The following is a 10,625-nucleotide window of genomic DNA, read 5'->3' on the forward strand; positions in this document are numbered from 1 at the left end:
CTTGAAAATCTTCTGTTAATTGCGAATTTCTAGTTCTACTGTTATTTCTTTTAGGACATACATTTGCTAAGTGTTCTATACTTCCACATGTGAAGCATTCTAGCTTATTTTTATAGTTCCCGTCGTTTCAATATTTTCTAACATGTCTATCTTTATTTAGATATGGCTTCTTGGCTGAAAACCTTCTTAGATAGTATCTTTTATTATTATTATATTGCTGATTATAGTACGGTCGACGCTTCTTGTATCTTTTCTTTGATTTACTTTGTTATTTATCATAACTTTGGGTTGTATATATAACATTTTTACAGAAACCCATTTCATTCTGCTTTAGTTGTTTTTGTATATTTGTACATTTTTTTGTTAGTATTTCCATTAGGTGTTGTACTTTGTGTCCTATAGACTATTTACCATTGGGGTTTTGTATTACTCCGTCTCTTTTATACCATCTTTCTTCTATTTCTCTACCTAAGCTCCTGGTAAATTATTAAATAACTTCTTCCCTAATTCTTCATCAAAAGAATTTCCACTAATTGTGCAATAATAATAATAATCTTTTAGAAAGTTTTTGATGTGGAACCAACTTGTAATGTTAACTGTTCCAGTTTTATTAAAGCATTTCTTTGTAGTACTACTAAGCCACTATTTGGGTCTTCTCCTGTAATTAGACTATGTATTTTATTTGTAAAATTATATAGGTTTGCTCCCATATTTACTAATGCTTGGAATTCTTGTGGAAAGTTAGATTTATATGCTTCCCATAAAGCTTTTGCAGATTCTCCTAGAAAGGTTTCCATGTATTTATACATTGTTTCTGCGTCTGCATCTTGGTATATTTTTATATAGTCTGCGACTACTATTCCTTTCCATAAGTCTATTACCGCATTCCACATTTGCTGATCATGTGCCGCTATGTTTAATATTTTTCCTTTACTTCCCCCTTCTTATAACCTAATAGGTTCTTCTATAGGCATCCTTCTACCCATTGGTCTTACATTTTCAGTTACCGTGTCCGAATTTACCCTAAATACTCTTCTTCTTGGTATATTTTCTGTACTTGTGTCTATCGTATGTGGTTGGGCAGTTCGTTGAAATGGACTAGCACTTGAACTAGTGGATTCCATAAGTTCTTTTTGACTTATTATTGAATTTCTTTCTATTTCATCTTCGCTAACATTTATATCTTTAATTATTTTTTCAAGGCTTTCTAATTTTTCTTGGTTATTATACTCTTCTCTATATCCTAGATTATTTGTTCTGAATTTGCATGTTTTAAAATGTTTTTCTACCTCTGCTATACCCATATTTCCTATCTTACATCCTTTACATTTAAAAGTTATATTGTTATTATTATTATATCTTTTTTCATCTTCTTGCAAAGCTTCATCTACTTCATATCCTTCTTGTATTATTTCTACATTCATAAATTCCTTTTCGTCTTCTAATTCTAATTCTTCTTCTAAGTTCGTTTGATTTGATTAATTATAGTTTGTGAATCTTATAGATGTTTCTCCTTTTGTATATATATATATATAGGAGAAGAAAAAGTATCACGTGTCAGTCAGTACCACAAAATTTTCAATTTTAAAAATTTAATTTTTAAATAATTTCAATTTGTGTTAGTTAGTTATTTTCAATTTAAAATGTTAAAAAAATAAACAGAATTTTTTTAAAATTTTAAAATTGATTGTCAAAAAAATAAAATATGTAGTTAAAAAAATGAAAACAAATTTTATCCTACTTTTACACTATGCTAAAAATACCCACTACTATCATTTTTGAATTTTAAATTTGTGCATATAATTAAATAAATAACAGACAGAAAAACTATAATAGTTTTTTTAGGATTTATTTTTTCAGTTTTTAAGAAATCAAATTGTGCACAATAACTATACATTTCTTTTTAAACTTTTTTCAAAATATAATTTTTTAAAACAAAAAAGAGGAAAATAATTATGCACCATAATCATTTTACTGTTACAAAATTGGAATTTTTTTTAAAAATGTTTTACAAAAAATTTGTAGATCAACATTTTAAAATAAAAATGAAATCCAAAACTACCTAAACATGAGAATAACTTACTTAAACTGTCTTACATAATTTACACATCGTTCCAATTTCCTCATTTCCCATTGCAGGATCTCACGAGTCACGCCCATCATTTTCTCATGGGAATAGAAGATGTGTTCCTCTTTATAGATTATAAATCATAGCAATAGACTATATTCAAAACTAATTTGTATGAGGAAAAGCATATTATGAAAGAAACTTTTCCAACATGAAGGTGCTTCATGTATACCTTTCTTTTTCTGCTAACATTAAAGAATTGTCTACTTTTCAAACTTATATAATGTACTAATTCCTAATCTATATTGGTGTATTAGTATTTGAAGGGAGATCAAATCCATGCAACCATTATAAGGTCCGTGAATTTATGTATTATGCTAACAGTTTTTATCTCTATAGTTAAGTATTTTCATGTTAAGAGAATGAGATGTTGTTACTATTTGTTAACAATAGATAGGAGGATATTCAAATTAATATATCTATCTGTATATTACATTTTTGAATATTGAATTAAAAAACTAAACTTAGAATGAGATGTTGTAGTTATATATATTGGTTAATAATTATTGCAAATTGTTAGATTTTGTTGATTATTTTTTTAAAATATTTTTAATGATATTAAGTTTTTTTTTTTTTTTTTTTTTTTGCAGAATGGTTGGTGTGTTTTTTGTTTATATTTGATATGACTTTTGTTAGGAATAATTTAATTTAATCTAATGATTAAATTTTCTCATATCTTTATTATTTTAACCAGAGAATAATATTGATAGGTTAGAGCATTTATTATTTTGAATATCTTTTTAAAAAAAATAAAATAATGCAAAATAAATATTATCATCAAATTTAGATAATGAACTAAGTTTACATATTCCTAAATGTTCACATTCTTTCAAACAAATTTACAATATTATCTTATAATAAGTTGTTTTTGATATGCACGTTTATATTAAGTCACAACTCCTTATTTATAGCAAAATAAATGTTGATTTTCTACATTAATTGTTTTAATTTAAAATATTAATAAGCCTGTTTGTAATTCTATTTTTGTGGGAAGTTATCATATTTCAAAAACAAGCTTTTTAAAAATAATTAAAATTAATTAATATCTAAAAATAAAGATAAAAATTGCAAACACTAAAAAAGAAAGAAAAAAAAAACCGAAAATACTAAATTTCAAATTTTTACTATTACTTTATCTTTTTACAATTTTTTTTAAATTCAAATTTAAATTTTTAATTTGAAATATTTTAATTATTTTTCCATAACTATGCCTTATTTATAGCAAAAAAAATGCAGAGTATTTTTAAAATCAGTCAATTTCACGTTTTCTTTGTCAATTTTAAAATTTTTGCATAAAAAAGTAGTGGAAACAAATATACTTCCAATTCATTTTTCCTCAACATTTCAATTTATTTTGGTATGCAAAACAATAAGAGAGGTAGAAATATATTTATGTAAAATGAATCTAGACATTATCCACTCCTACTAAATTGCACATTAAAAAAATTCTAACTTCCCCTTCTAAATAGTTTCAAAAGGTGTTATAATAAAGTTTATTAAGATTAGTTTATACATAACTAAAAATTAAATAGTTTGAAACTTCAATTTAAAATTATAAAGGGATAAGGATCTGAAAAATACCTCAACTTTGGCCGAAATTGTTGTTACGATACCAAACTTTATGGATGACCTAATATTACTCCCCTGAACTATTTAATAGTGTATTTTTTACCCCCTAAACTATTTAATAGTGTATTTTAAAGGTATATATGTGCCCACGTGGACACATTACTATTTATAATTTTGCATTATTTTTTATGTCCACGTGGGCAAATATATATGTTTAAAATACGATATTAAATAGTCTGGGGGTAATAGGTCATCATTAAAGTTTGGTATCGTAACAACAATTTCGGCCAAAGTTGAGGTATTTTTCAGACCCTTATCCCTTATTATAAATATATATTGGTCCTCGCGCGCTGAATTAAAAATTATTTATTTTTATGATATTTTTATATTTAAATATTCATCTATGTGACGTTTAAAAATAAATAATTATCATGAAAAAATAATAATCAATTTAACAAACGCACACATCGAGAGTTCAGCAGTTTTAAATTTATAAAATTAGATTTAAAAATATATATTTAATATTTTAAAATTAGGTACTTTTAAGTGTCACTTTTTTCCGGTACGTGAGGAATTAGTCATTTTTTCTAAAAAAATGTTTATCTTTACTTAGATAACAATTAGAGTAGTAGAAGAGTAAAAATTTGATCAATTTGAAATGAATAAAGAGTTGTGATGTATTTTTGTACTCAGATTTTTAACTAACTATTAACACAAGAATTTATTATTAGATAAATATTTTAATATTATTATGAGAAAAATTTAAAAATAAATAAATTATTTAGTTTACACAAAATTTCTCCATTGAAAGAATGAGTAATGAATAATTGTGTTTTTTTTTTCATATTTTAATTTGAGAAAGTGTACCCATATATTCTCTTAATTAATGCATTCTTATTAAATTTTAATACTGATATATTTTTGAAAGGTTTGTTTAAGAATATATAATTATAATATTTATTTTTATCAAAAATATTATTTGATGATCGTGCACATGCGATGATTTGTTCCTTTGGTTATATAAAATTATGTTATTAAGTACATTGCATCGAAAATAAGATGACATTTATATTTTTATAAAATCAAAATAGTGTAATGTATTCTAACAATTAAATATTTTTTAATAATTTCTGCGCAACGCGCGGACACGTATATATTACTATTATATTAGAAATGGCTTATTTCATACTTAATGTATTTTATTTCAAATCTGAGGGTGTATTTGTGTTTTCAATTCTTCATCATAGCTTACGTGTTTTAGTAGAGGTGTCTTAATTGTTTATGTCTCCCTTCATCTTTCACTTATTCATTCATTGTTCTCTACGATTTCTTCTTGCTGTAGTTATAATATCAAGTGAACAATTATTCCTTTATTGTTTCTTCCATCGTCTACTAAAAAATCTCAGGTAATGTATAAAATTAATTAAAATTGGTTTTTGGCCCAATTTGATAATCTTGAGAAAAAATAGATTCAAGTCTGTTGTGAAGTTTTCACTTTCTTCATATTTGGGTTTGTTGTTGATGTTCAATTTTTGGTTTTGCTTAGGAGACCCCGATAATTTAAAGCTTTTGTTATTTCATTACCTAGGGCGACCAACATTTGAAGGGAGCATTTTGGAGAAGAGATATTAAAACTAACTAACTAATTTGTTCCTGTATGTTTTTGTAAAAATAATGTATCAAGTCATTGTGAACTGAGTTGGTCTTTGTACTCAAATTAATTAGCAAGTTGACTTTGTATGGTATTTTAGTTTCATGAAAATGCCTTAGTAGTGTTGATCGATATAAAAAGAGGACACTAGATTCTGATGATGAGCAAGTTGGAAAGGTGAGCATTATTTGATATGTTTTACTTTTTTTTATAAGAGTAATTAATAAGTAGCTCATTTTCTCTTTTCTTTGTAATTGTATCTATTATCTATATATGTCTTAATTAATTGCTAAAGTACGTAGTTACTCTAGCAGATGGAATTTCACTATAACATAGTAGTATTCAACAACAAAGCATAGATGAATTTGGAGTTTTTTGCTTCTTCCACTAACTTTAGTGTTTGGCTATACGATTGTGATTCATGTTTTTAAATGCTTGACCTGTTGTATTTATGCATTTTTTTTTTCTTCTTGGAGCTGCCTAGGAGTGTACTAATGTGGTTGTTAAGATTGTGGAGAGTGAAAACATATGCTGACGACAAGTCACTATTCATACAACTTGATTTCTTGGACCACTCGCTTTATTTGGCATTGGATTCCACCGAATTTCTTGGAAAATTTATCCAATAATTATGTCTTCGCCCTTTTACCTTTAATTAGTTTTACAAATCATCCAACCAAATAAAAAATATGCTCCTTTCTATATATTCATCCTTATATTTTAAGTATAAATACAAATATTTCTAATTTATATAACAAATACGGAAAAACGGTCTAAAATATTCCTTAACTATGCGAATTGGTACAAAATTATCCTTTTTTATACAACTGCTTTCTTTTATATATGTATAGCGAAATATACATTTTTTATGTTTGCTATGGAGCGCAATTATGCAAACTATAGCTATATCATACAAATATGATTTTTGTATTTGCTATATGTGAAAGTTGCTCTTTTTTAATTAGTTAAATTAATTATTATGGTAGCTAATAATTTATTTAGTAGCTAATAAAATAGTGACACGTCATTAATGAATTTAGGTTGTTAAAGATGAAGGCAAAATAGAGTCAAAAGGTTGACGTTAAGGACATTTTAGGTCCGATAGAAGAATAATAATTTTATACCAATTTACCTAGTTGAAGGGTATTTTAAGCGGTTCACAAAGACCTCCGTTTTAAGTGGAGCTCTATCACACTTGGCATGCCGCATGCGAATGCAGCCCATTCCTCGTCAACCTCTGCTCATTGGAGAGGTCTACTTGTACAAATGATAATATTGCAAGTTTTAAAAAATTTCTCCATTATGTACTATTTTCCCCAAATTGATGAAACTTTTTTCAAATCCCTTAACCTCTACAACTAAATATGATATCAAATTTATCCTCTCTTTAAAGCAGAATATCAAAGCCTTTAATAAAATCTCATCTTAAATCGATTACCAACTCTTCATATATTCTCTCCGTTTTAAAGATAAAATGAACTCTTCATATATTCTCTCCGTTTCAAATCAAATTAGACTATTATAGAGTAATTAATTTCAATTCTTTCATAAATTTGTCTCTTTTCGATTCACTTTTCAAACCCACCCATTTAACTCATTCCCACACTTGGGGAAATGTTAAATTAATGAGTTTGTAAAGTGTTATTTATTTTATTTTTAATCTGGTCATGTGCCTGTTTGTTAAAAAGAAGGGTCAACATAAAAATATAATGAGAAATAAATGATAAATATTTTAAAATTATTTTTGATAGTACATACGTATATTTATCAAAACTTTGAAGGCTTAGGTTGATGGTATATTTAAGTATTATTTTGGTTTGGATTGCAGGAGAAACGAAATCTATATTAGGAAGTGTGGTGGAGAAGAAGGTGACTCTAACTTGTGAATATGCAAAAGAAGAAGCTTCAATATTTGCTTTCCTCATGCGCTTCTTCCTCTCCTCTTGCACCTCTTGACTCAATTTTATTAAAAACATTGTACCTTATTCCTCACTCCTTTACAATGATTTAAATCTTTCCATTATCATGCTCATCATCATTTGCCTAAAAAATCTTTTGCACTGATTAAAATATTTTGTTTTATTTTAAAATATATATATATATATATATATATATATATATGTGTGTGTGTTGGCTTCTCTAACAAAATTAACAAAAACAAGTTTCATGAGTAACTTTGCATACTGATACTTACTTCAGCCTTTCTTACTCCTGTGATATTAATTCTCACTTATTCATTTATTGATGCAAAGAAATACAAAGTAAAATACGTTATAAAGAGAATAAATTTTCCGTTCCAAAACAAAACGAGAGTTTCTGTAGAATGTGATGCAATGGTCTTTAATGTCATTAAGATTTACAATGTGTTATCAAAATTAACTCTTGAATCTACAATAACTCCTACAGAAGTTTCCTATATAAGTAGTGTCTTTTGTGAATGCTAAGACAACCAACAAAAAGGAAAGGAAAACATTTCCCTCATTCCTTCTTATTTTTAGAATATTTTTGAGCAATTTGTTTTGGGCAACCTCCAAACTCTCAGTCACGAGGGCACGTGTTTGAGAGTAATTGTGGAACCTTGGGAAGCGACATGCTACAACGATTTGCATCGGAGTCGAGCTGAAATCACTTTCAAGGCAGTGGCTCGCCACGACACAGTGTTTGTGATAAGTTATTTACTACTTTATAATTCCAATCTAATATCAACATTGTAGTATCTTCCTAACAACTCCACCATCCGACCCCAACCCCCCACTCTCTTTGGCTTAAATTATACTATATAATATTTTATGTATATTTATCTATCAATAGAAAATAAGTAGAAACAATACTTCAATTTTTTTTTAAAATAATTTCCTCATAACAAACACCTCCATAATCTCCTCTTCTTTTTTGTTATTCACCAAAGTCTTTAAAGACATCTATCATTTTTTATCACTTTTACCTTAGCCTCTATCCCGATTAAAAGCATTTGGAATCAATCAAATATTTGATAGTTTCTGGCCTAGCTATGAAATGGATCATTGATGAAAAATAGAAAGCAGACCAAAAATTAAGGGGTAAGGATTCAAAATTGATTTGGTTAAGGAATGACATTCCAAAAGCTTTAATAAGTTTTATGTGCTTTTTGAGTCAAATTTTAATTTCGAGCATTAAGCTCAAAATACGTTTATCAAGTCTCAAGCACACACAGAGAATCAGGATGCTCTTTATGCTACGATTAAGGTTATATTTACCTATTGAATGCCTATTGGGATTATTCCAATCATTCAAGTTACAGAAATGACATATGAAAGTTACTTTCATTTGTTTTGCTTTAATAAGTCATTTACATTTGATCCATAACCCGGAATATACTTGTTATATATTAGCACGACATACATGGTCCTTTAAATTTGAGATGGATGGGATTTAAAGTAGTCCTATATATAAATATATATGTTTATACATTTCAAAACTAAACATTTTTAATCTAACACTGACGATAATTAGAAGTAAGAATTAGGTAAAATGAGCTTGTCACATTTCTTAATGGGTGTGGTTTGGTTCAAGAAAAGAATGGAATTTTGATGAATCTAATATTAGGTAACACCTACCCTTGAAAAAGAAGCCTAGTAAATTTTAATTGTGGTATGACGTAACGTAACCCTCATTCCAAAGGCTTCTTAGCGGGCCAAGTAATTAAAAGAATGATTCCTCTAGCTAGTATTAGTATTATTACTTATTACAAAAGGCTAAGGTTCATATATCATCACTAAAAATTGAGGTTTTGTCCCAACATAACATAACATTGTACCTTTATTTCATGTCAGGACAGGTAACTACTCCAATATATTATATATAATTTTTGGAAGGTACGTACATATATATATATAATTATAATTGCAATTGATATATATATATATAATGGCAGCAGGTATGCATGGTGATGCGGGTTAATCTAGATTGCCCTTGTTGTTGCAAGAAAATGAGAAGAATCATTCTGCGAATGAAAGGTAAGCTGGCACATATAATTAATTCTTTGTTGATGGATCCAAATTAAATTAAACTCTATTATATATGTGTAGAAATAGAGATGCATCTGATTGAGAAGCAAGAGAAGAGAATAAGCATAATGGGGCGGTTTGATCCGGCAGATATAGCCATAAGAATCAGGAAAAAAATGAACCGGAGAGTAGAGATTTTGGACATTCAATTACCCCAACAGCCTGACGAGATGCATCATGCCCCCATTATGCAACACACATAAACTACCTTAGCTTCTTTTCCCCTAATATTGGGATGCATGCTCTCATATTCAAAACAAACTCGTGCAAGATTAATAAAAAAGTCTAATACTCGATCAACAATGGAGTTTAGATTGTGCGAAGAACTTCTTGAGTTTACATTTGAATGAAGAAAATAATCTAATTTGCAGTTACATTTCAAATAGTGATATCATTAACAAGACAGCACAAAGTGGCCGTTAGTTGTTGCATTTTTGCTTCACAGATGGACATGAATTAATGGTGTTGGTATATCTTATTATCCAATAATTACGAAGACATCCAATAAAAAATTATTCTCACCTGAATCCAATCTGTCTATTTTTCACAGATCCTAGTTGCCTCATCACAATATCATAACATAGCAAAAAAAGTTAAATCAAAGCACACTAAGTTCGTGTTCTAATTGCTAGAATAAGCTCTTAGCCATTTTCTTCAACCAAATAGTTTTAAAAAAAATACTGCCTTCATAAACATATTGTGCACAACCCAATTATTTTACAAAACAATAAGCTATCTCTTCCAATGCAAACTCTTAATTATGTATCTTATAACCTAAATATATTCTCACAAATACCACAACAACTCGTTCTTCTCACCATCTCCAATATGTCAAATTCTAGAACATCTACACATAATAGTCCAAAATCCAATAATTCAATACGTAAATTTCAATCTCAATTGCAAATTTGCAATTATTGTGTCAAACAGGAATCAAAGACAACATTAAACAATTAGAAAATGTATTGAAAAAAATTAGATGCAATAATAGTTGCGATTAGAGGTGTTCACGGGTTGGTTTGGATCGGTTATTGGTCAAAACCAAAACCAAACCAACTTTATCGGTTTTAAAATTATCAAAACCAAACCAAACCAAATATAATATACATTTACCGGTTTAGTGGTTATCGGTTTCGGTTTTGGTTTGGTTATTCGGTTATTAACCATACACAAAAATAAAAGAAACAATTCATTCAAAATGTGAAAAAAGTGACAACAATCCATTCAAAAC

At 27.8% G+C, this 10,625-nt stretch overlaps 1 long non-coding RNA gene across 2 annotated transcripts; it reads left to right on the forward strand.

Moving 5' to 3' along the window:
* Positions 1 to 9,088: 9,088 nt before the first annotated feature.
* LOC102579125 (uncharacterized) lies at positions 9,089 to 9,825 on the forward strand. Of its 2 annotated transcripts, none has more exons than XR_001474106.1 (3): positions 9,089 to 9,165; positions 9,262 to 9,343; positions 9,416 to 9,825. It is a non-coding gene; the product is annotated as an uncharacterized lncRNA (long non-coding RNA). The 2 variants fall into 2 exon arrangements; XR_001474107.1 differs by having other exon boundaries at positions 9,104 to 9,165; positions 9,265 to 9,343.
* Positions 9,826 to 10,625: the final 800 nt, after the last annotated feature.

The sequence above is a fragment of the Solanum tuberosum genome, unplaced genomic scaffold (assembly GCF_000226075.1).
Source record: "Solanum tuberosum cultivar DM 1-3 516 R44 unplaced genomic scaffold, SolTub_3.0 scf00146, whole genome shotgun sequence".
In the NCBI taxonomy this organism is placed as follows: Eukaryota; Viridiplantae; Streptophyta; class Magnoliopsida; order Solanales; family Solanaceae; genus Solanum; species Solanum tuberosum.